This window comes from Zingiber officinale, chromosome 6A (assembly GCF_018446385.1).
Source record: "Zingiber officinale cultivar Zhangliang chromosome 6A, Zo_v1.1, whole genome shotgun sequence".
Classification (NCBI taxonomy): domain Eukaryota; kingdom Viridiplantae; phylum Streptophyta; class Magnoliopsida; order Zingiberales; family Zingiberaceae; genus Zingiber; species Zingiber officinale.
Window position 1 is genome coordinate 85,956,426 of NC_055997.1, and position 23,161 is coordinate 85,979,586.

The 23,161-nt window shown below is 38.7% G+C and overlaps 1 long non-coding RNA gene across 1 annotated transcript; it reads right to left on the reverse strand.

The window, feature by feature from the left end:
* Window positions 1–5,494: 5,494 nt before the first annotated feature.
* Window positions 5,495–21,052, reverse strand: LOC121996799. The gene is made up of 2 exons (XR_006116155.1): window positions 20,864–21,052; window positions 5,495–5,770 (listed from the first exon to the last, which is right to left on the reverse strand). It is a non-coding gene; the product is annotated as an uncharacterized LOC121996799 (long non-coding RNA).
* Window positions 21,053–23,161: the final 2,109 nt, after the last annotated feature.

Sequence of the window (23,161 nt, forward strand, 5' to 3'; positions counted from 1 at the left end):
AGTGGGAGGAGTCGTGAGCCCTAGCTGCGCGAGGAAGAAAGTCGTGAGAGAAGAGGGGATCTGTTCGTCGCGCATGAGAAAAGGGGAGTTTAGGTTTCTTAGTGGATCAGGTTGTGGAGTTGAGGTTTTGGGTTAAGGGAAAAGATCCGGATCCACTAACCAATAGGATTGAAATTGGGTTGATGAATTGGGCTTTTGGATTGAGTTTGAATTGGAGCTCTACTTCTTTGGATGAGGATGATTTCTATGGATGATCCAGATCACTTTAAATCAGGATGGAAGGCTAGATCACTTGATCTGACTGAAGGGGCAAGATTTCTCCTGATCTGGATCAACGGTTCACACTGATTCAACTTGATCTCCTCCGTTTGACCTTCAAATCAGGACAAATTCGATCTGACTCGACTTTAATCCATGACTCTTTGAATTTCCTACAAATCCACAATAAAAACATGCGATTAAATTCCATAATTATAGAAAATTTACATTTAAGTCCAAAATAAGTTCCTACTTATAACACATAGTATAAACACCAAATTAAATATGTGAGAAGGTAAAAATGTCAATAATAAGAGATAAAATAATGCACAAAAAATGCTAGTTATCAGTGTGCCACTAGGAGATCGGATGAATCCTGGATAAAGGCTATGTGCCACCAGGAGAGAGAGGCTATGTGCTATTATGAGTATGCCTCTAATTTATTTGGAAGAGCGGTTATGTAATATGTAACAATCTTCTTAGCAAGTATAGCTTAGTGTGCTTGCTGTCACATGAACCATTTTCTCCAAGTATGGATTAGATGTTCTAATATAGTCTTTGTGACTAAACACTGATATAGCCTATGTGAGTTATTTAGTCTTTGTGACTAACTAGTCTTAATGACTCACTTGGATGAACTAGTCTTAGTGACTTACCTTGGACTAGTGGGAGATGTAGGAAATGGGAATGTGGGGAAGTCCACATTGCCCACTACTCTTAAGGGAAAAAGTCCCTTTTACCCCTAGGATAATTCCCATATAATGGATGCATCCAAGGGTGGTTCACAAAGGTGTAGAAGAAAGAGAGGAAGAAGAACATCCGAGGCTACGGGATTTGGTTTGTGGAATCATTGAGAAGTGTTTGTTACCGTAACCTTCTAGCAGACGGAAAGGCGACTTCCTCCATCCAACGATTTTTTCTTCTCTAGATTTCTCCATAATAAGGTATGATTTATTATTTTATACAGTAAATTTCAATTATAATTCCTTCAACGGGGGCTGAGGAGGAATCTCAATACTAGAAGGAAGGTAGAAAAGTTAAAATAAAAAGGGAGGACTTACACAAGAGGGAGGGAACGCAGAAGACGAAGAGGAAATGAGCTCAATGGAAATGCGGATAAGGATAGGTAAAGATGGGAAAAGTGCAAATAAAAAGGGAGGACTTCACAAGAGGGAGGGAACACAGAAGACAAAGAGGAAATGAACGCGAAGGAAATATGGATAAAGACAGGCAAAGATAGGCGTCGGACGAAAAGGGGAAACCCTATTATACCTTCGATTCCTCTATAATAGCCGTCAAATCTAAGATGTTATAAGGTGGGATTTAGTTTAGGTCGTCGGATTCAGTACGACCATCAAGAGGCATGCACAGTAGTTGGTCACATCGCTTGATGTAACAACGATATGACCTTAACTCACTATGAGGCGATTCGTTATGTTATTAGTCCAATGATAGGAACACGTCATCAATCATGGCATGCATTATTAATGAGCGTCATAACTCATAAATGAACAAATCTCTCGGGTTATTCTAGAGATTTCTCTCTCTCTCTCTCTGTTGGTTGCTACTCGGAAAGCCTAGAGGTTCCACTGTACAAAAATTTTGTACAAAGGTCTGAACCTTTTCCTAGCTATCATGTGTTCTTTTAAATTAAATTTTGGATCGCCTGCGGAACTTTACACGTTTGATCCAAAACTTAATCTATTTGTTCTTTTAGGTTTTGACTTGGGTCTCCTGCGGAACTTAATACGTTCGACCCAAATCACCTTAAGTTATTAATTCCATTAAATATTAATTTCCATAATTGGTTCCCAGTACTGACGTGGTGAGGCACACGACCTTCTTGGATATGGGAGCAACCACCACCGACTAGACAAAACCTTTTATGGAAAGATAATATTTAATTTCCTAAAATAACTTTAGGTTAACCGAAAAGAACAATCAAATCACAAGGGAAAAAAAAACAAAAGAACACAACATCGAAAAACATATTCGAAATACTAGAATCGTAAGCCTCTTGTATTTGGTATTATTTCCATAAATAACTAGTATGATGCGGAAAAGGAAAAACTACTAGTTATACCTTCTAGAAAGACCTCTTGATCTTCTACCGTATTCCTCTTCTAACCTCGGACGTTGTGTGGGCAACGATCTTCCGAGATGAGAACCACCAAACACTTTCTTCTTCCTTACAAGTTTCGGCCATCAAAACTTCTCCTAGGATGAAGAGGTTCGGCCACCACCACCATGCTCCAAGGGATGCTAGAAAAGAGGCTTCTTTTCTCTCATTTTTCTCCTTCTTAGATCCGGCCACCAAAGCTATCTCCACCATGAGAAGGTTTCGGCCACACAAAGGAGAGGAGAGGAAAGAAAGGGCCGGCCACACCCAAGGAGAAAAGAGAGGAAAAATAGAATAGAGTGGTTAGCCTTGAAGCCTCCTCTACCCCCTCTTTTATAATCCTTGGTCTTGGCAAATAAGGAAAATTTAATAAAAACTTCCTTAATTCTTTTGTCATTGAAAAGGAAAATTTATTTAATTAAAATATTTTTCTCTTTTCAAATTATAATGGCCGGCCACCCTTCTCCACAAAGCAAGGAGAGTTTTAATTAAAACAAAAATTAAAACTTCCTAATTTGTTTATAGAAATTTATAAAAATTTCTCCAATAATTTTAATCCCTTCATGATTGGTTAATAAAAAGAAATTTTATAAATTAAAATCTTTCTTTTAAACATGTGGATAATTTCCAAAAAGGAAAGTTATCTCTAAAAATTAAAATCTCCTTTCAATCTACAAATAAGGAAAGATATTAAATCTTTTCTTAATCTTTTGTAGAAACTAATAAAAGAGAATTTTTAATTTTTAAACTTTCTTTTAAATCATGAATATAATTAAAAGGAAAGTTTTTACCAAAATTAAAATCAATCTTTTAATTTACAAATAAGGAAAGAGATTTTAACTCTTCTCTTAATCTTTTGTAGAATCTTATAAAAGGAAGGATTTAAATTTTTAAACTCTCTTTTAAATTATATTATCCACATAAGAAAAATTTTAAAATTAAAATTCCTTTTTATTTAATAGGGTCGGCCACATGAATTCACCCATGAACATACCCATGGCCGGCCCTAGCTTGGTCTCCAAGCTAGCTTGGCCGGCCCCTATAGGATGGGTAAGAAGGTGGGTATAGGTGGGTATAGTACTCTATAATTAAGAGGCTACGATAGGGACCGAGAGGAGGAATTGGTTTTGGTCTCCCGATAAAATTAAGCATCCCGTGCTCGCCCCGAACACACAACTTAATTTTATCAATAATAATTCATTCCACTAGAGAACTATTATTGAACTACCGCACCAATCCCAAATTACATTTTTTTGGGCTCCTTCTTATTATGAGTGTGTTAGTCTCCTTGTGTTTAAGATATCGAATGTCCACTAATTAAGTGAGTTACTGACAACTTATTTAATTAATATCTTAGTCCAAGAGTAGTACCACTCAACCTTATTATCATGTCGGACTAAGTCCACCTGCAGGGTTTAACATGACAATCCTTATGAGCTCCTCTTGAGGACATTATCAACCTAGTATCTCTAGGACACAGTTTCCTTTTATAATCAACAACACACACTATAAGTGATACCATTTCTCAACTTATCGGGCTTATTGATTCATCGAACTAAATCTCACCCATTGATAAATTAAAGAAATAAATATCAAATATATATGCTTGTTATTATATCAGGATTAAGAGCACATACTTCCATAATAACCGAGGTCTTTGTTTCTTTATAAAGTCAGTATAAAAGAAACGACCTCAAATGGTCCTACTCAATACACTCTAAGTGTATTAGTGTAATTATATAGTTAAGATAAACTAATACCTAATTACACTACGACTTTCCAATGATTTGTTCCTTTCCATCTTAGTCGTGAGCTACTATTTATAATTTATAAGGAAACCGATAATATAATCTTCTGTGTGTGACACCACACACCATGTTATCTACAATATAAATTAATTGAACAACTACATTTATCATAAATGTAGACATTTGACCAATGTGATTCTTATTTCTAGATAAATGTTTATATCAAAAGCTAGACTTTTAGTATACACTCTAACACTTTCTCACCACATGGCAGCAATAATCAACATTTCACTCAGTCACACCTCCAGTCAATCAATTTGGCATTTTCTTCGATTGAACCAAAGGAAGAGGCTTGTAATGTGATAGTTCATAGAAGGTGTCATGTGGCATCTAAGGGTCAACATAGCAAGTGGGACGTCAGTCAAAATTAGGGTTGGAGAAGGGAGATACATTGCTTGGGTGAAGACCAAGCCAATCGAGAGCAAACAACTCAGTCACCAGGATAAGATCTTATGATTTCCAAGCCTTCTCGAGCAGGTTTTAAAGTGGAGTTTCAGCTCCTGCTTGGACAAACATCTGACTGGCCGCTCGAGTACCTTTACAAGTCTCGAGGGATCGTGCCTTAACTTGGGCACCGCTCAGGTAAGCAAGTTATCGAGTTACCGATCAGGAAAATCATCAAATTAATCCGATGCATTAAATACCGAGCACTGCCTATAATATATATGAGCTAATAAAAACATGGGAAGGGTAACAAGTGGAAGAAGTAAATTAATATTCTTATTCATTTAACGAAGATTCTTGAGATTCATGCATGTTCATTACTCTCTCATTTTATAATAAATGCAACCTCAATAATGAGGAAGATGAAAGGTGCAGAGAAAATTTATAAAAAGACTGTATTAAGAAAAGAGGAAACAAGGTTTTTTTTTTTTTCCCTTTTCTCAATTTTTTTCCTACCACTTCTACTGCTTCTTCAACAATGCTACTGCTTCCGCCATCTCTTGAGGGTATTTCCTTGCCTGTCTATTGGGGAGTCAATCTTGAAGATTTCAAGACAGGATCATTTGATAATCACATAACTAAGATTATGAGGAATAAAATATAATTTAATGTTGTTTGATTCAATCATAATAATGGGACAAAAAATCATAGTCAATGTATAATCTAATTTAACATTTACCGTATTACCCCTATTCAATCCTAATTATTTTTTACAATTAAATCAATTTAATATTTAATTATTTTTTAAAAAATAAATTAAATTAAATTAAATTTGGATGTCTTAATCTGGAGTTAATTTTTTTTTAAAAAATTACTGTATACCTGAGGTGCATATATATATATATATACACTTGGAACATTGAAATTTAAATCTAAATTTTAGTTTTATTTGAACAATTTTAATAACAGTGTATCACAAATGTGATTTATTTTGGTTTGTGCGTGTGGGCAGGCTAATGTAAAGACTGAGTACATGAAGGATCGCATGCAGGACAATTGTCATCACACAACTTGACTGATTCCCAACACTTGCTTGTGATTGCGCAGCAATAACAAGTAGAACCGGAGCATGTCGACTTGATACACGGAACTTGTATCTTCTCATCCATTTGCTCATATTCCATTGTTGTGATATCGCGAGCTATATGTGCAAAATAAGTAATAAAATATAAGATCAATGCCGCTAAAGATATGCACTTGTAAATTATCTAAACATGCATCAAATATATATATGTACTTACATTGATTTAAAGTGAAAAGACTAGCAAGAACCAAAAGCATCATCACCCAGCATTTAGTAGCCATCTTTTGCTTGCTTGTGTTTTTTTTGCAAGCTAGAGGATTTACAAGGCTATTTATAGCCCTTTTTATTCTAAATAAAGAAATACAAGCATTAAAGAAATTATTAAAGTTTCTAATTAAAGAAATAGTTTAAAGCTATGGTCCAATTGTGTATAAGCTGTCAATAGTATATTTATTTATTTTAATAATTTTAAAAATAATTTTTATAAGGAAGAGAATTTATTTATTATATATTGATGATGTTATATATATACACACACACAAAGTTTTATAAGAAATATTATGCTTCAAAATAATAAAATATTAACTTAATAATTCATCATATTTGATTTCATAGGTAACTAAAAAGCATTTATCGTATAATTATTTATTTATCATATATGTATATGATAATGCATAATTGTCATTAAGATTATAAATTAAAATAATATATTAAAAATAGTACATAATTGCTTTCCTATTTTGATTACATATTTAAATTAATGGCATATGAAAACTACTAATTGGCAAGTAATGATGACAATGATTTGGTCCTAATGTGAGCATCAGCCCAAAATAATCTACTTGTCAAACTTTTGCTCAAATAATAAAATATATAAATTAAAATTTTAAATCTAATTGTTTTATAAAAAATAATAAATTGTATAATTTTAATTTTATAATAATTTTTTTTATATATATTCTTATTATTTTATTTAAACAAAAAACAAATAGATTGTCTTCTCTCCAGCTCAATCTATCTCCAAGTTAGTGTCAAGCATACCACTTTGAAGTGACTAGTTATCGATTTAATTTTTTTAAAATATATTTTGTAAAAAATGTAAAAATTAAAAGATTAATTTAATTAAGGAATTGGTTAAAAGGGATTGCTTAAAAGGGAATTTTAGATTTTTTATTACTCCATTGCACCTCCCTGCATCATTGTAGTAACAAGATTAAATTGAAAATAGCACATTCAAATTATTAAGTTTGCTGCTGGATTGATATCAAGTAGAGAATGTTAGGACTCGTACGAGTTAGAGGGGAGGGGGTGAATAGCTCCAATTACTCTGTCTTGTTCGTGTGCTCATTGTTTGAAAATGCAATAGAAACCTTGATTCAAAGTTGACTCCATATGCATAACTCTAGGATTTTATTTAGTATCCACCTCTTAGGCAACTAATCCAAGGCCTACCTCTAGTTATCTCCCCCCACTATGAACTTCTCCTTTTCGAAAACCTTCCAGAGATGGACAATCCTCTTACACCTTGTTACAAGAACACAATAAGCAAATATAAAATAGAAATACAATTGAAGAGTAAAACAACTTTACAATGAACACTTTGTTTTCCTTGTTTCTTTATTGCTTTAGAATGCCTCTTGATGATTGGAAATGCTGCAGCACTTCACCTCTAACCTAAGAATCGACACCTTCAAACCTCTTCGAAATCACCTTTTAAAGGTTGCTGCACAGGCTAATTTCTACCTATCAGTTGGCTGATTTTATCTATCGTTCGATTGATCTGATGAATTTGACCGTTGAAGTCTACACAATGATTCTTTTTGTTTGACCTATTTAACTATATCAGTCGACTGATTTACTTCATTAGTCGAGTTTCCCAATCGAATTGATATGCTTTTGTTCGGTTCCTAAAGCTACTAGTTGAATGATCAAACCCATCAGTTGACTAATGACCTAGTTTTATATAGATCTTTGAATGATCTCCATGTTGGTGCAAGGAGCATCAGATGATCGACCTAAGTTTTGATAATGACAAAGGGTTTAAAGTTAAGGTTTATTGTTGTTCTAACAAGTTTGACTGAATATGCAGGAAAGTCTTAAGTGATCCTAAACAAGGTGAAAGTCTTAGTTGAGGCTAGGCATAGAAGTCCTAGTGGACACTAGGCAGGTGGAAAGTCCTAGTTATGGCTAAGTAAGAAAGTCCTGGTCCATGGAACTAGGTGAAGTCTTGGTAGGTCGAGGACGTTGGGTAAAAATCCTAGGGTCGAGGACACTAGGTGGAAGTCAGGGAGATCATGGACACCAAGCAGAAGACTAGACGGGTTGGGGATCAAACATCCAGCGAAAAGTCCTGAAGTCTCAAATGCTGAGCAAAAGTTTAAATGGTCTAATGGACTGATTTGACAAAAAGTAAACTCTCCTAAGAGGAGTAGGTGAGGACGTGTTCCCCGTAGAGGGAACGGTAGGTGTCAGTCTGACCTAGAGTTTTAGCGGAACTCAAAGTCAAGGCCGGATAGTCCAGAGACTGTCAAATATTACTCCACTTTACATATTATTACTTATTAGACTAACTCTATATTATAGGAGATCAAACGATAGAAAAAGGCAATCCAGGCGCCTAGATTGGGTTCAGTCGCTTGGATGCCCAGTGTCCGGACTTGGTCCAGACGCCTGGAGTGGGTAGAATCTAGGCAACCTCGGGAGCTGAGGTGGTGCATGCTGGTTGGCTAACACACGTCATAGTCTAGGCACTTGGAAGGGTTCTAGCACCCGAAGATGGATAAAGCTTGTCGGATAAAGTTTCGGCGAGAGCACGCCACGTCAGACCTATGGGGGTGTCCGAGGACGAGTCCAACCACCCAGAGAGGGCTATTAAAGGAAGATTCGACCAACAACTTGATTACATCAATTCGAACAACTTTCTCTCTTGCGCTCTACTTTGGAAATGACTCTACGATGCCGAAACACTGCTCCGACGACCAAAAGCATGAATCTTCAAATTTGTAGTTGTCGATATACTATTCTTTAAATATTGTAATTCTCTACTTGTACTTATTTGAATTGATAGTGAATTGTCGAACGAAAGTACTCTCAAGTGTAGGCCTTAGAGTAGGAGTCGCCATAGACTCTGAATCAAGTAAAAAACTTGTCTGTGTTATTCCCCTCTAGTGCTTTCGATCTAACACTCTGTTTCACATAAAAAATCATCTTATTTTGATATCCGAGTTAAAAGTTAAGACCTTCGGAAGTTTATTCTACTTGGTATCCAGTTGACATTAATCTACCAGGATTTCCTTTTGCCCGACATCTAGTTAACCTTGACCTGCCAAGACTTCATTCATCAAAAAGTGTTCAGTCTTCCATGATCCACTTGGACTTTTTATCTCATGCCATGTGTCCAGTCGTCCATGACCCACTTGGACTTTCCTTCTCGTGTTAAGATTCTATTGGACTTTCAATCACTAAGTGTCCGGTTAACCTTGACACACTTGGACTTTCCATCTCGTGTCAACTCCATTTTGGACTTTCGACCACCAAGTGTTTGGTAAATCGTGACCGGTGACCCACTTAGACTTTTTTCTTGCCAATTACTTATTGGACATCCGATCATTAAATGTTCGATCAACCATGACCCACTTTGACTTTTGGCTTGTGCCGACTCCATGTTGGACTTTTGTTCGCCAAGTATACGATCAACTATGAACTAGTTGTACTTTTATAACTTGTTAAGTATTCAGTAAACCTTGATCTATGTGACTTTTCACTCAATTAACTTAACATATTTATCAACTATCAACTATCCAATCAACCTTGACGTCTCAACCAACTAACATATTGATCAAATATTGAAACTCCAACTCAAGTCAACTCGAGCAATTGGTCATCATGATCAACCTTGACTAGGGGTTGATTGCACCAATCAAGAAGTCATAAACAAAGAAAACAAGATTGAATTGACGTGAACACATGATCAAGGAAGGATTTATGAGTGGACTAGGAGGGCTATGGCCCTTGTACTCATGTAAATCCTCCCCTGCCTAGAGGTGATCGGTCTAGTTTTACAATCTGATTAATCCTAGAGGTGGCCAGTCTAGCCTCATGGAACTTTCTTACCAACCGCTAAGATAAATTCGGAACCACAAGAGACTCCTCATTCAACAGTTAATATTCTAGATTTTTCATCCCACTAGGAAAAAAATATCTCACAGTATTATAGTTGGTATTCAAACTGTGAGTACTTGGAAAATTACTTGAGCTGGTAGCCCAAGGGCAACACAACATTAAATACAATTGCAGTATATATATACACACACACTTACTTTATGGTGCACAAGAACCATGTGTAATTTTTTTAAAAAAATCTTTAGCTTAAAACCTAAGCACTAAGAAAATAAAGAAAAAAAAATGTTACCCTTTATATATATATATCCATAAGCATTTTGTGTGTTTTTTTATTTTTAATTTCTCTTTTTTGTTTATTTTTTTTACTTTCGATTATGTTAATAAGATTTCATCTTTAAGGTTTAGGGGTTAAATTATAATATTAAACATAAAAAAATTTTAAATCGAAAAAAAAATTTGAGGTGCTCACTGGATGTGCGGTGTAAGATGTGCGGCAGAACAAAACTTTTATATATATATATATATACTGGATTTTTATGTGTTGGTGTTGAAGTTTTGTGATTTTTAGGTACTTTGTGTCAAAGTTATATTTTTAAGAAATTTTAGGATTTGTGAATAGTCTAATAGAGTTTGGGAATAGTAAGTATGAAGGGTCAAAAGTGAACAACAATTAAAGATAGTAATTATGAACAGTCAAAATAGTTATTATGAAGAGTAATCTTAAACTCTAATTGTAAAAAAAAAATAATAATTTCTTACCAGTTTTGTTTTACTGTTCAAGTTTTACTCTTACTTCTGTAGGGCTTGTAATTATAGTTGTCAATTTGGGCTGAGCTCGTCGAGTTGATCCACCCCACCAAATAATTTAAATGAGTTCGATTAGAATTTTATCAATCTAAGCCCACCGTGGGCCGACCCGCCTATGCCTGCGACTCGCGCGGGTCGGCCCGCGACGGGCTTGGGTTGACCCGTGGGTTGAGAAACACATCTAATCTAAGTTTTATGATAATTTATTATCTTTTTCTTTATTATAATTTTGAAATAAAAATAGTATTTTCATCTAATATAAGTATTAGTTTATGTCCATTTATATTTAAATACATGTTTATATATACATTTGATTGATGAAATCATTCCGAAGTAAAACGTTGAAGATAGAAAATATTTTTTGCTCCATTAGAAATGAGTGCTTTCCGTCCAACTCTTGATCTTGATTCGGAAAGGTGAGCTATATGCCTTATATAACCGTCCGAGTGAGGTTGAGCGGAAGTGCTTCAGTCCCGACCGGACAATCAACATTCAAATAGAAGCTAGGGCCCTTCTTCAGTAGCCCTGCTCCTCTGCCCCATTACTCTAGAGTGAAGGTTCTGCTTTGCTCTTTCTCTTCCAATTATTGATCTTGATTCGTAAAGGGCATATGGAAAAATCAGGACTGAATTCCATGTGTGAGAGATGCTACGGAGAGGAGTTAACCACTCGTTATGCACGACCTTACGAGATAAAAAGAGAGTCTAATAGAATGGCAGCAGATTACTTCCGAGCCCACGGAGCGGTTCAGCGAGAGGGTATCTTTAGATAGGCTCGACTGACGTTGGAGAGGGCCGAGTGAGAACTAGAACGACGGGGCAATGCCATTCACCGATATCGCCTTCGAGAAATAGACTTTCTTTATTGTGTGCACACCAAAAGCAAAGAAAAGTGCTACTATCAAATATATTAATTATAGAATCCCACTACCCTACCCTAATTGTGTCTTTTTCTCTCTCTCCGCCCTTTCACTGAATTATACGAATATACTCAATAGTAGCGACGAAGAATATATGAATTGAGAACTCGCACTAGAACTTGCGAACGGAGTTCCTCATTATACTCACTCGCACATTCTCTTCTGTGCTTTTCTTTTATCGTGCTCGCACCTCACTTTCCGTGCTTTTAGAAAGATTCTTGTCGCACAAGATCGCACTGCTTGACCCTATCGAACGGAGTTCCTAATTATACTCGCACATGATGTGCTTTTGGAACTCTTATTTCACTTGCACCACTCAACAGCACAATAATATGGAAAGAAGATAGCACATTATCGTCATAATTACACACTTTCGGTGCTTTTCTTTTGTTTTCTATCGCACCAGTCCTCTCTCTCGGGAGTCTCGCACATGATGTGCTTTTCCCTCCATTCTCTTTCGCACATTCCCGGCTCTTGGCAAATTCCATTCACTCGGATGGCGATTTTAGTTAATAGTGCAGAAGGAGGATAATTAATGATCTCGCGTACTCAAAAGCATTAACTTATGGTGTCCCTCTACTTCGGCTGCTGAAAGGGAAGGGTAGCCTTGCTGCTCTTGGAATTATGGAACCAGGCGACCATAGGGATCAGAGTGATTAGCCATTCACGAGGCCTGAACGTAATGCGTTGAGCTGGTGTGATTGGGCACCTGCCTTAAATAGAATGAAGTCTTGTCCGGTTCTTTTGATCCGATCTTTCGGTGCAGAGCCTGATCACTATCTTAATCTCTCGGAATGGGAATTGTACTACTTAAATTAAAGTAGGAAGTGGGAGGATGGGACGGAGAGGGGGAAATACATACATCATCTTTCAATCATGGAATTCGAATTGTTAGGGGAAACCCGCACCCCTCATCAATAAGAGAAGAAGAGTGTATAAGTCCAAAAGACAATCTTTTCAATCCCTGTTCTCAAACCTCTTTCAAGCCAACTCATAGGGTCGATGCTTGAAACGATTAGATAGGGGGTGCAAGTGCTCCTGTTGTCTTCTACCTTCTCGCTTCGCTCCTATGTATGGCCAAAGCCTCTTTCCGATGGAAAGGATAGTACGCCGGAATAGAGGCGGATTCAATCCTCTTTCGTTGTGCCAGTCCCGGTTCGAGTGAAAAGTAGCCTGGTTTGGACAGATGTAAGACAGGCCAGGGCCCGATCAAGAGTAATCAATAGTTGGGATGCTTATTATTGGATTACCCTGTTCTAAAGTACTGAAGGCCAGCCAGTTTACTACCCAAGCAGATTAGAGTAATATAGTTCATGGATTCAAAACGTAGAAAGATCTAACCCTCATCAGGTATTTTACAGCGTGAATGGATTCAAAACTACGAAAGATCTTCCCCTTCCCTTCGTTCAGCTCTTTCGCCCCTTCCCTTACGTTCAGCTCTTCGCCCCTCACTTTCTTTCGATCTCTCTGGCCCAAGTGCCGAGAAAGCGGAACAAATAAAAGAAGTTTACGCTGAGTGGACCCGGATCGGACTCCTGACCCTTTCTAGGATTGTAAGTGGTTTTTTCAAGTTAGCTCTTATAAAACTGTAGATTCAGCTGGGGCATCCGCCCGAACGCGAACTGAGAAAAAAGATGAGTTAGCCCTTGCCGCTTTCCATTCACTCTTTTTAAAGGGGTCATCTTTATTGCTACCGAACAGAATTTAAAGGAATTAACTCTTTGAACTCAGACAGTGAACACCTAAGACACTCGTACGGGAATCACTTAGTTTACCTCGTTCGTACTTCCCTCTTTAACCGGACAGAATACTATAAGGAAGCAATTCGCAATGGGAAACTCAAAAAGCGTAGGGGGAACATATTCCACTCACTAAGCAAGCGGACGGCACTCGTACGGGAATGGAATCCACGTCGCCAGCACCAGTCGTGAATTATTGACTTTTTGCGTGAGACTCTTTCTACGTGAAGAATCTTTGAGCACTTAGCAAGAGGTCCTTCATTAATTATCATACATTGACAACTCAGGCTGGCACACTTATCTTATGGTGCGTCGTTCAGGCTCTTCAGGATATAAAGAAATTCTATGAACGGTAAGAATGCATCTTTTATTTATTATCTTTGGATCCTCCGGAAAACTCATGTTAAGGATCCGCCCAAAGAAAGAGCAAGGCCATGAGTGCACATAGGTCCCTAGAAGCCGGTCAACGGTAAGTCTTCTTTAATTTCTTTAATTGAGTCCCAGGAAGGTGGCTTAAGACATGCAAGTAGAACAATGAAACTCTAGGATAAGAAAACAATGAAACTCTAGGATAAGAACTGAAGACGGGAGAAGGGCACCGGGATCAAGTCCACAGGGAACATTCAGAAGGGATACAAAGATTTTTTCAGTCCCGAACCACCGCGAGAAAAAGAAAGGAGAAAAGCGACGTGCTCGAGTGAGAACTCAGATAGGTAAGGAGAAGGCAAGGGATCAAATAGGATATCAAAGAGAGGCTCGAGCGTGGGCCGAGTAGGAGATATCAGATATCTAGAGTAGTTCTCAATTGCCATGTTAGACTTGGAAAGAGGTATAGTATCATATGTGAGACCTGGAGCTAGCTGGCTAGCAAGCGTCAGAGTGAATCGCAACAAGTCGTAAATGTAATTGACTCGTTCCAGGTCTATTATCACATTGCGTTGCGTGTCCATTCACTCTACGCCCGTCGAGTTAAATTCAAATAGTTATTCCCGGATGAATATTAATTCAAATCATAAACTGGGGTATTACATGTATATGTTATTTTATAACTTACGAGGGTGGCTATATTATTACAATTTGAACTGACGCACCAAGTCATGTATCCACGGCGCCAAGTCGTGAATAACTAGTTATGAACTCCTACCCCACTCGTTCGTCGTTTCTATCGTTCGGAAAATGAAATAAATATAGTACCCAACTTTGAAGGAGTTTCCCTAACTTTGTTTGAAGGCGGAGTTCAAATAGTTTACAATCTTCACGTGTGGCACGGCCCGGGACAGATGACAACCCGTCGGCAGAGGATGAAGAGGCAAATGAACCTAGAAAAAACAAAAGAACTCAACTTCTCTCCCGAACCCGTACTTAGATCTAGCTCTTTCCCGAACCCATACTTAGAACTCTTGCTTGGGGATGAAACTTGCGGGATTAGAACTCTGCTTATGCTTGGGGGAAGTCAATTAGGTGGAGCGACAATACAAAGAGATTATGAGCCCTTCCTATCCTCTCAGTCGAGTGAGAAAGCGAACTATTAAGTATGAATTCCTCGTATCGGGTCACTGAATGGATACTCGTGAGCTAGCGGCGGGCTTCCCTACCTTCTTTGCACCTTAAGGAATTAACTCCAGCACCAGGCATTACCATACATGACAACTCTACTGTTCGTGAATGGCATTACTATTTGAATTTGAACTCTCAGCAAGGCCGACTGAGGGGCTAAAGCGTAAGCTATAGAGCTATAGATAGTGGATCTTTCTCTACCCAAAAGAAGACTTGCATTCTTATGATACTGAATTCTGACTATTCTGATCTCTATATATACTGAATTCTGAACTTCTCTATATACTGAATAGAGCGAAATGCTATTTTCGGAAATGCTATTATTTAATATGAGAACAAGTAAATGCTATTATTTAATATGAGAACAAGTAATAGAATGTTTGGGTTCGGGAAAAGGAACTCATTACCATACATTGACAGCTACTGCGTATATTTCTTTTCTTCTGCTCTACCCAAAATCTTCATTGAACTTTGACCACGAATATATTCCCCATGCATTGTCCTGGGACTGTCAGGGTATAATAATAGGCTCGACTATAAAGCAAAATATTTGAGGGATCATAAGAGAGGCTCGACCATACGGGGGGAGAGGGAAAGTGGAACTGAAAGATCTATATATGCGCTCTACTTGAAAGCGGATATTTTATTGAATGAATCTCTGGAGTCGTTCGTCTGTCTTAGCTGCCCCATAAGATTCACTTTATGCGTCGAGGTCTGGAAAGCGCTTCGGGACTCTTTGGACCCAGGTGAGCGCTCAGAGTCGGTAGGCTCAGGCTTCGGTCTACCTTCGTACTCATGCGGAACTACTATAGTGACTGGTGCTGGCTTAAAAATAGAATGAGTGCCGGTCGACCATGAACTATTCTATTAGAGCAGGGTTCACCTACAGGTGCTACGCGGTACACCAGTGAGGGTCTGGTACCTAATACCGAAGCAGCGGGAAGAAGTAGAGAGGACCATCATTTGATGGAGAGCTATAAAGAAAGTAGCTCCATTAATAACCATTAATCGCTTTCTCCTTTCCAATCACGTTTTGTGCTTTCGTGAAACAATCCCAATCCTGGGGTCAGTGGCAGAACCTTGGCGACATGGAACTTCGTGAGACTCAGAACCGTTCGATATAAAGAAAGGATCCATCTATATTTATCTAAATATATATTTATAGAGTGAAGTTCATAAGTTTCTTTATGTTCGGAAATTCAATTCAAGTAAGAAACCCACATCGAAGCATACAAAAGGAGGAAGTCAGAAACCCTTTTCGCTTGATCTATTCGTTTAAAATCTTTTCTGTCCTAACACCTAGCCCATAGCTAAGACCTGGCACCTAAGACCTAGCTCCAGGTCGTTCTAGGAACTATCACAAGCACCAGTCTACAATGCATTTACTCTACTGGTCGTTCATTACAAGTAATTCACTCATTGGTCTACAATGGAACATTTACAAGCACCAAGTCGGCACATGAACTCCTTTTGCCCAGAAGACAAAGAGAAGTTAAAGAAGAACTTTGGACAAAGATAAGTTATAAGTAAAATCATAACTTTGAGTAGTGAATTTGTGCCCTGTAAAGTCAAGTAGAGCAATGGGATCTAAGACCCTTCAAGTTATATGCCCAGACAGTTTTCAAGTAGAGCAGAAGAAATATACGCAGTAGCTTTACTGAGTACGGGCCGCACCTAGTGAATTGCTATCCGCATGGTACTCTTAAGATATCTTTTATTTGAATGAACTTAGTTCATATTTTGGTTGTTGCCTTGGTCAGAGTGAGATTCTGTATCTACGCGTATCCATATTGAGTTATATATTTATAGAGTGAAGAAGATAAGTGTAGCTTATTTTGATTGATGTTCGTCTATATTGACCATTCGGAAATTGAGCCACGAACTTTCTATCCAGCTACCCCTGGGGTTCTCCTACTGCTAATTAGAATATTCATACAAAGGGGAATATGAAGATTTTGCGTAGAGAGAACTTATGTTTGGTACAGAAAGTAGGTCAATTCATTATTGGGTATATGAATATTAATATTGCTCTTTTTTGGGTAGATATTAATATTGCAATTTTGGGGGTGGATCGAACTATTCTACTATATAATATATAGTGTAGTTGATCTTACTCTTTATATAGACTTAGACTATAGATAAGATAGTGGATCAGAAGAATAGATAAGACAGTGGATCAGAAGAGACTTGAACTTTCTCATTATATACTTCTTCTCTGAACTCCCAAATTCAAACATATTGAATGTTTGTTCTGTTCGTGTTCTAATCTATATAGGGTTCTGAGACATTGGTGCCTGAGTGAATGAACTTATTGGGATTCACTCTACTATTATTATTCTAAGCAGTAGTGATAAGCAACAATAAGAGTAGTGAATGGAACCGATGGCCGATAGCTATGAACTCGGACTGGTTCATGGCATGTGAGTTTTCAGTTAATTCCTCTTTAGTGGTTCATGGCATTTTCAGTTCATTCCTATTCAGTTCTAGCTTTTGAGTACGTACGGGACTAAGGAGCTTCCGGTTTAAGTGATCAGTATGCTGAAGCCTTTTTTATAGTGCTTGAAATGTTTGCCTTCTTTATCTAGATGCTCTCTTCTCTTAAGAGTCATAGTCATATGCCGCATTCACGACTCGTCTCTTCCGTCCCTTGTTCGCTTTATCGGGACATCTTATCTTACTATATATAAGATCTTATCTTACTATATATAATATATTAATTCTAATCCCAGTGTTCCTATCCTTGAATTCAGGTTCTTGTTTCCGGCTCAGTGGTTGAATCAGTGTAGGTTGCTTTAAGAGTTTCTTTGCCAGTTCTTGTTGGCTACTTCTGTGAATGAGAATACGCGCTCCAGTTTGAGGCGGAGCCGTCGAACTACTATTCCAAGAGTCAGAGTGAGGACCAAGAGTGGGTAAAGAGTGGTACGTAAATGTACACATTGTAGAAGTGAATATAAGAAAAATATTCTGCACTGGTGCTAGCTGGCGACAGCTTATAGTGTGACTCAAGTTGAGGTAAGAGCGACAGCTACTAAGACGGGGCGACGTCGACGGAAACACTTAGGGAGTGATGCCTTGCAGTTGAATCGACTGCGAACTCCGGCTAAGATCGTTCGAGATACGCTCAAAAAAGTTAAGTCACTTCCGGACGGGTTCAGTGACCCAGTTCTTTTCTCCGAGGTACGAGACGGCAAGAGTGGTTTGGAATTCACTATTCACTCTTTGGTCCTGGAAAAGGGGTCTTGTCACTTAAGAATGGTCTTTAGGAGGTTCAATTGGGTTCGAGTTCAAAAGAAAGGGTATCAAAGTGCTTTATGAGCTGGTCCCCAGTAGAGGTTCAGATAGGTTAGACTGACTTGTGAGAGTAGAGTTCGCCGGCGTACGCTAACCTTAGTCGAATAAAAGAATGGAGAATGAGAGTCATATACATATATATGGGGCACCCCGAGGAGTTATATATGGAGCCCCGAAGCGCTTCAACAGGTTATGAGCCTCTTGGGCCAAGAAGAACGAGTGGGAGTGATAACGAAAGAGTGAATATTATGTTAGACCAAAGAGTGAATATTATGTTAGACCTCTTGGAGAAAGTGCTATGCCGAGTACCTTAAGGAAAGGAGCTAGACCATAAGCAACTAGAACTGACTCAGGAGCTGGACTAAAAGGAGTGAAAGGCAGCAGCAGCAGTTTATAAGCTCTTTTAGGGTTATAGTAGGGTTATAGTGAATGGGACGAGTGAAACGACGTATTCATAAGAGGAAGCGACGAACATAGTGACGTCTGACGTCAGGATGGGACGAGTGAAAGGAAGCAGTTTATAAGCTCTTTTAGGGTTCTAGGGTGAGTTCATTCCAGTTTCAATATCTGGTGTCAGTTCGCCGGCGTACCTGGGACCCCGACCGGAAGACAAAGGGTAGCCTACTCATATCTTTCTGCAGCAGTTCATGGAAAGAGACATAATTCATGGTTAGAGTTAATGCAAAGATAAGTGAGTGATGCCACGTCGCTCGTCCATATTCTTTATATTGAATTCATGTATAGTATACATTATTCATTATCAGCAAGAGTCTCTTATCTGAATGGACTTGCAAAAGAGAATAATAGTCGTGAATGGCTTTGGGCCATGAACTATAGTGATTCAAAACTACGAAAGAAAACACTTTTTTTATTGGCCCATTTACGACAAAATACAGCTGATGGGCCATTCGACTGTAGCGGGAAGGAAGTTCACGACTTTTGGGCACTCATGACATGTTGAAGCTGGGGGCGGCGGCATAAACCCTTCCAACGTCGGCATATTAGTTAGAACTCCTTTCCCTTTAGAGCCCGAGAAAGTAGTTGCTTTGGTTGCCCCCCGAGTCCTTTAATAAAGAACGTCGAACCTAGAACTTCTCACTTAAGGTGTGGAGAATGAACTCATACCTAATACTACGAACTCTCTTTCAACAGGAATTAGTGCAGAACGAGTACTATTGACTTTCACCATTCACGATAAGCTATGAATATAACACGGCGTTGGGAAGGCTGAAAAGGGCATGATGCCATTCATCTTCTTTCGGCAGCAGCAGCAGCTTCATTTAATAAGGAGGTCTTCGTCCCGTACTTCTGTTCACCTCTTGGTGCTCCGCCTTATTTCATGTCCCGAACCCTACCTCGCCCTCTCCGGAACCGAAGGAATTCCTCTCACCCCACGGAGCGTACGCCTTATATTAGCTGCTGTTGAGTCCCGTGCCCTGTAGTCATGCAGAGGTATGGTTTAGATAACTGAACCCGAGCTAACCTTCAATTGCATTAGAAAGAACGGATGTTCAACGGTTATTATACGTGATATGTTTTAGTTCGGGATTCCTTTCGTTCCCTCCCCAACAGTCGAATATCTGAATGGCATTGCAAAAGAGAATAATAGTCGTGAATGGCCCAAAGCCTAGAACTATTCAAAACTACTCGACAAAATACTGCTGATGGAAAGGTCTTTCGGTCGGGAATAAACATTCTAGCCTCTACTCTTCTAGGCATTGCGCTCCGAACAGCAACATATGCTTATATAGCCGGGAATGACAATCAGTATGAATACGCTATAGGCACTTATGTAAGGTTTCGGATAGGGTTTCTTTACCCTAGGCTGGAGCGGGAAGAGGAGAAAGAGCAGTTAGGTCAGCTGAAGAACGTTACGGGTACCAGCTTTTGAATTAACCGTACTCAGACATTAGAGTGAATGTAAAGAAGTATGAATAGCTCGACTGAAAAGAGTAACTCCACCTGCGGGAAAGGGTCCTTCTTCCAAAGCATCTTCGGTCGGGACTTAATACAAACTTTTATAAGCGGGTGCCCTCTTCCTATAAGTACTCGTGAAAAGATAGAATTTGAATAAGCCATTCACGATGTAGGTATGCAAGTCCATATTAGACTGTTGCTGGGCTCTCCAGAACCGGAACCTTAACCTGAACTCGTAGGGGTGCCAGGAGAGTCCAGAGATAGGGATAGGGAATGAGTGATAAAGAAAGGCAAGGCACTTTGACAATCACTTAAATAAAGGCCGAGTGGTTGCAACGGACTTAAATAGATACCCAGACTAGGAAAGAAAGAGATGCCCAGCACTTCGGTGCTTTAAACCCGCCTGCCAGAGTGAACCTCTTCCTTGCCTTATGTGCCTATCTTCTTATTATCAATCAGTACTCTACAGGGCACGGGCACGGGCACAAGCGCTAATATTAATATGAGTTTCTAGTGTGCACGCGTACTCCTCTTAATCTACCCATGGGAAAAAAGTACTCTAATATCAAAAAAGTACTCTGATATAAGAAAGATCGGAGAGCTCACGCCCAGGACAGCTTTCAACAGGTACTACTAAAAAAGCGGAGGGAACTGAGTCCACTCTTAACGCAACCGCTTCGGGGCCTCATTAATATATGACTATTCGGGAGTTCGGAGCGGTATTATATGCTATGCTACTTTGATAAGAGATTTCAGCTACAATTTCAGCTACAAAGCAAAGATCAAGTTCTAGGAAAGCAGACGAGCATGCACTTATATTTAGAATATATTAAGAAGTTGGTGCCCGTGATCTAGTACCTTTGATCTTTTGTTCGCGAGAGGGACAAAAGTGCTCGACTGAAGCCGAACGAAGTGAGTTAGACGAACGGTAGAGTGAATATTAGTCTCATATGAACAACCTTGTGAAGCGACTACAGAGTCAGAGACCGTCAGGGGCAACTCTTCAAAGCAAGAAATTGATGCTCATATAGCTTCCATTTTGATGCTCACCATGGGCAAAAGTAGTTCCCCTACACGATGGTCTTCTTTTTTGCGAAAAGTTGATCTCACCATAGGCAAAAGTAGTGCATAAGGGAAAAGCACTCAAAAAAGCAAGAAAGTTGATCTCACCATAGGCAAAAGTAGTGCGCCTACACAATGGTGTGATTTTTTGCTATTTTTTGATCTCGTTATGCAAAATACTGCTGATGCGTTTTTAGGGGTAGTCAAAGTGGGGGCAAAACCACTCAAAATGAATGAATATAGCTGAAAAAGCAGTCAAAATAGGATAGGTACGAGTGAAACGACTTGGTGCTAGCTGGGGTTAGAGTTCATAATACTGCCCAACATGCCATAAACGACTTGGTGCTAAAGAGAGGGTTCCAGCTTCATATTGTGATAGGGAAAGTTCCAGCTTCATATTGTTAGAAAGCATTCCCATTCAGTTATCTTGGGCATTCAGTTACAGTTGCTTGGACATTCAGTTACAGTTGGAGTAGCGGGCCAGCCCCTTACATTTACCTTCGTCCTCAAGTCCAGTTCCAACGTTTACGTTGACTGTAGTTCATATGTATAGTTTCCGTGTTTCAGTCCCTTAAGCAAGCAGATAAGCATAAGCTAATGAGGCCGATAGCGCTAAGCAGAACTTAAGTGAAGTTAGACTATGGTAATGATAATTGCAGAGGCCGATAGGGGGGCTAAGCAGAATGACTATGGTAATTGCAACTTCCAGGCCAGCAAGTGTAGCAGCAGAAGCGCTTTGATTTCTTATTGAAGAAAGGTTCACGTTTCTGTTGAAGAAAGGTTCACGTCGCTGCACCAGGTCTAACATGGCTATCGGCCACGTCCCTCCATATTTGAATACTTCTCGTCCCCCCATATTTGGATACTTCCCATAAGCAGTAGTAGCCTACCCAATCTATGTAGGAGTGCTTTTGTTTTCCTATCCAATTCAAGTCACAGTTGAAGGGGTTTGAGATTCAGTATCAGTTCGGATGAGATTCAGTATCAGTTAGGAATAGAAGGCCCGAGGTAACGACGGGTTTTTCCTTCTTTCGACACCTAATGATTGTGACTACCAAAGCAAAGGAATGGCATGGGAAGCAAAGGAATGGCATGGGAATTGCCTTCGATGCCGTAAGGAGCCAAGACAAGAATGAATTGGAAGTCATCTAGGGAAGTGGAACTCATCTAGAGTTAATTGGAAGTCAAATAGAGGTAGAGGCACAACAGATAGGCTTGTAGTACCTGCCCATACCCCTAGGGTTTTTTAAAAAATTTTGATGGATCCACGGATTGACCTGTCAAATCTGTAATCCTCCTGAAATTGAGTTGGGTTGGAAATTTCCTAACCTGCCAAGTTGACGGGTCGACCCACCCCGCCCCGCCAAATGGTCGGTCTACCACGAACCGACCCACCTCACCATGAATTGATCTGTCTGACAACTCTACTTGTAATAAGTTTTTAGTAGCTCTTTCTATCCAATTTTGTCAGCATAGATTTTACGAGCTGAACCCATGAGACAGTTCCTAACTTTTGAAGACAAGAGATGAAAACATAACCTTTTTTTATATATATTAAACTGCCATACAAATACTATAAGAAAACATACAAACTAGAAAATTAAAAACATACAAGTATATATATATATATATATATATATCTATATCTATATCTATATATATATATATATATATAAGACTCAGGACATTGAAATTTAAATCTAAATCATATATAACTTTATTCTACAATTTTAATAATATGGTATCCCAAATGTGATTTATTTGTGTTTGTTCATGTATGCACGCTAATCTAAAGACTGAGGACATTCAGGATCGCATTGAGGACAATTTTAACACACAAGTTGATTGTGTCCCAACACTTACTTGGTATCATGATTGAACAGCAAAAGCAAGTAGAACCACCTGGGTATGTCGAATTGGCACAATTATAAACTTCTATCATTGCATTGCATGATCCATTTGTTTATATTTCATAGTTGTGATATCGCGAGCTATATGTGCAAAATAAGTAATAAAATATAAGATCAATGCCGCTGAAGATATGCACCTGTAAATTATCTAAACACGCATCAAATTATATTGACTTACATTTGT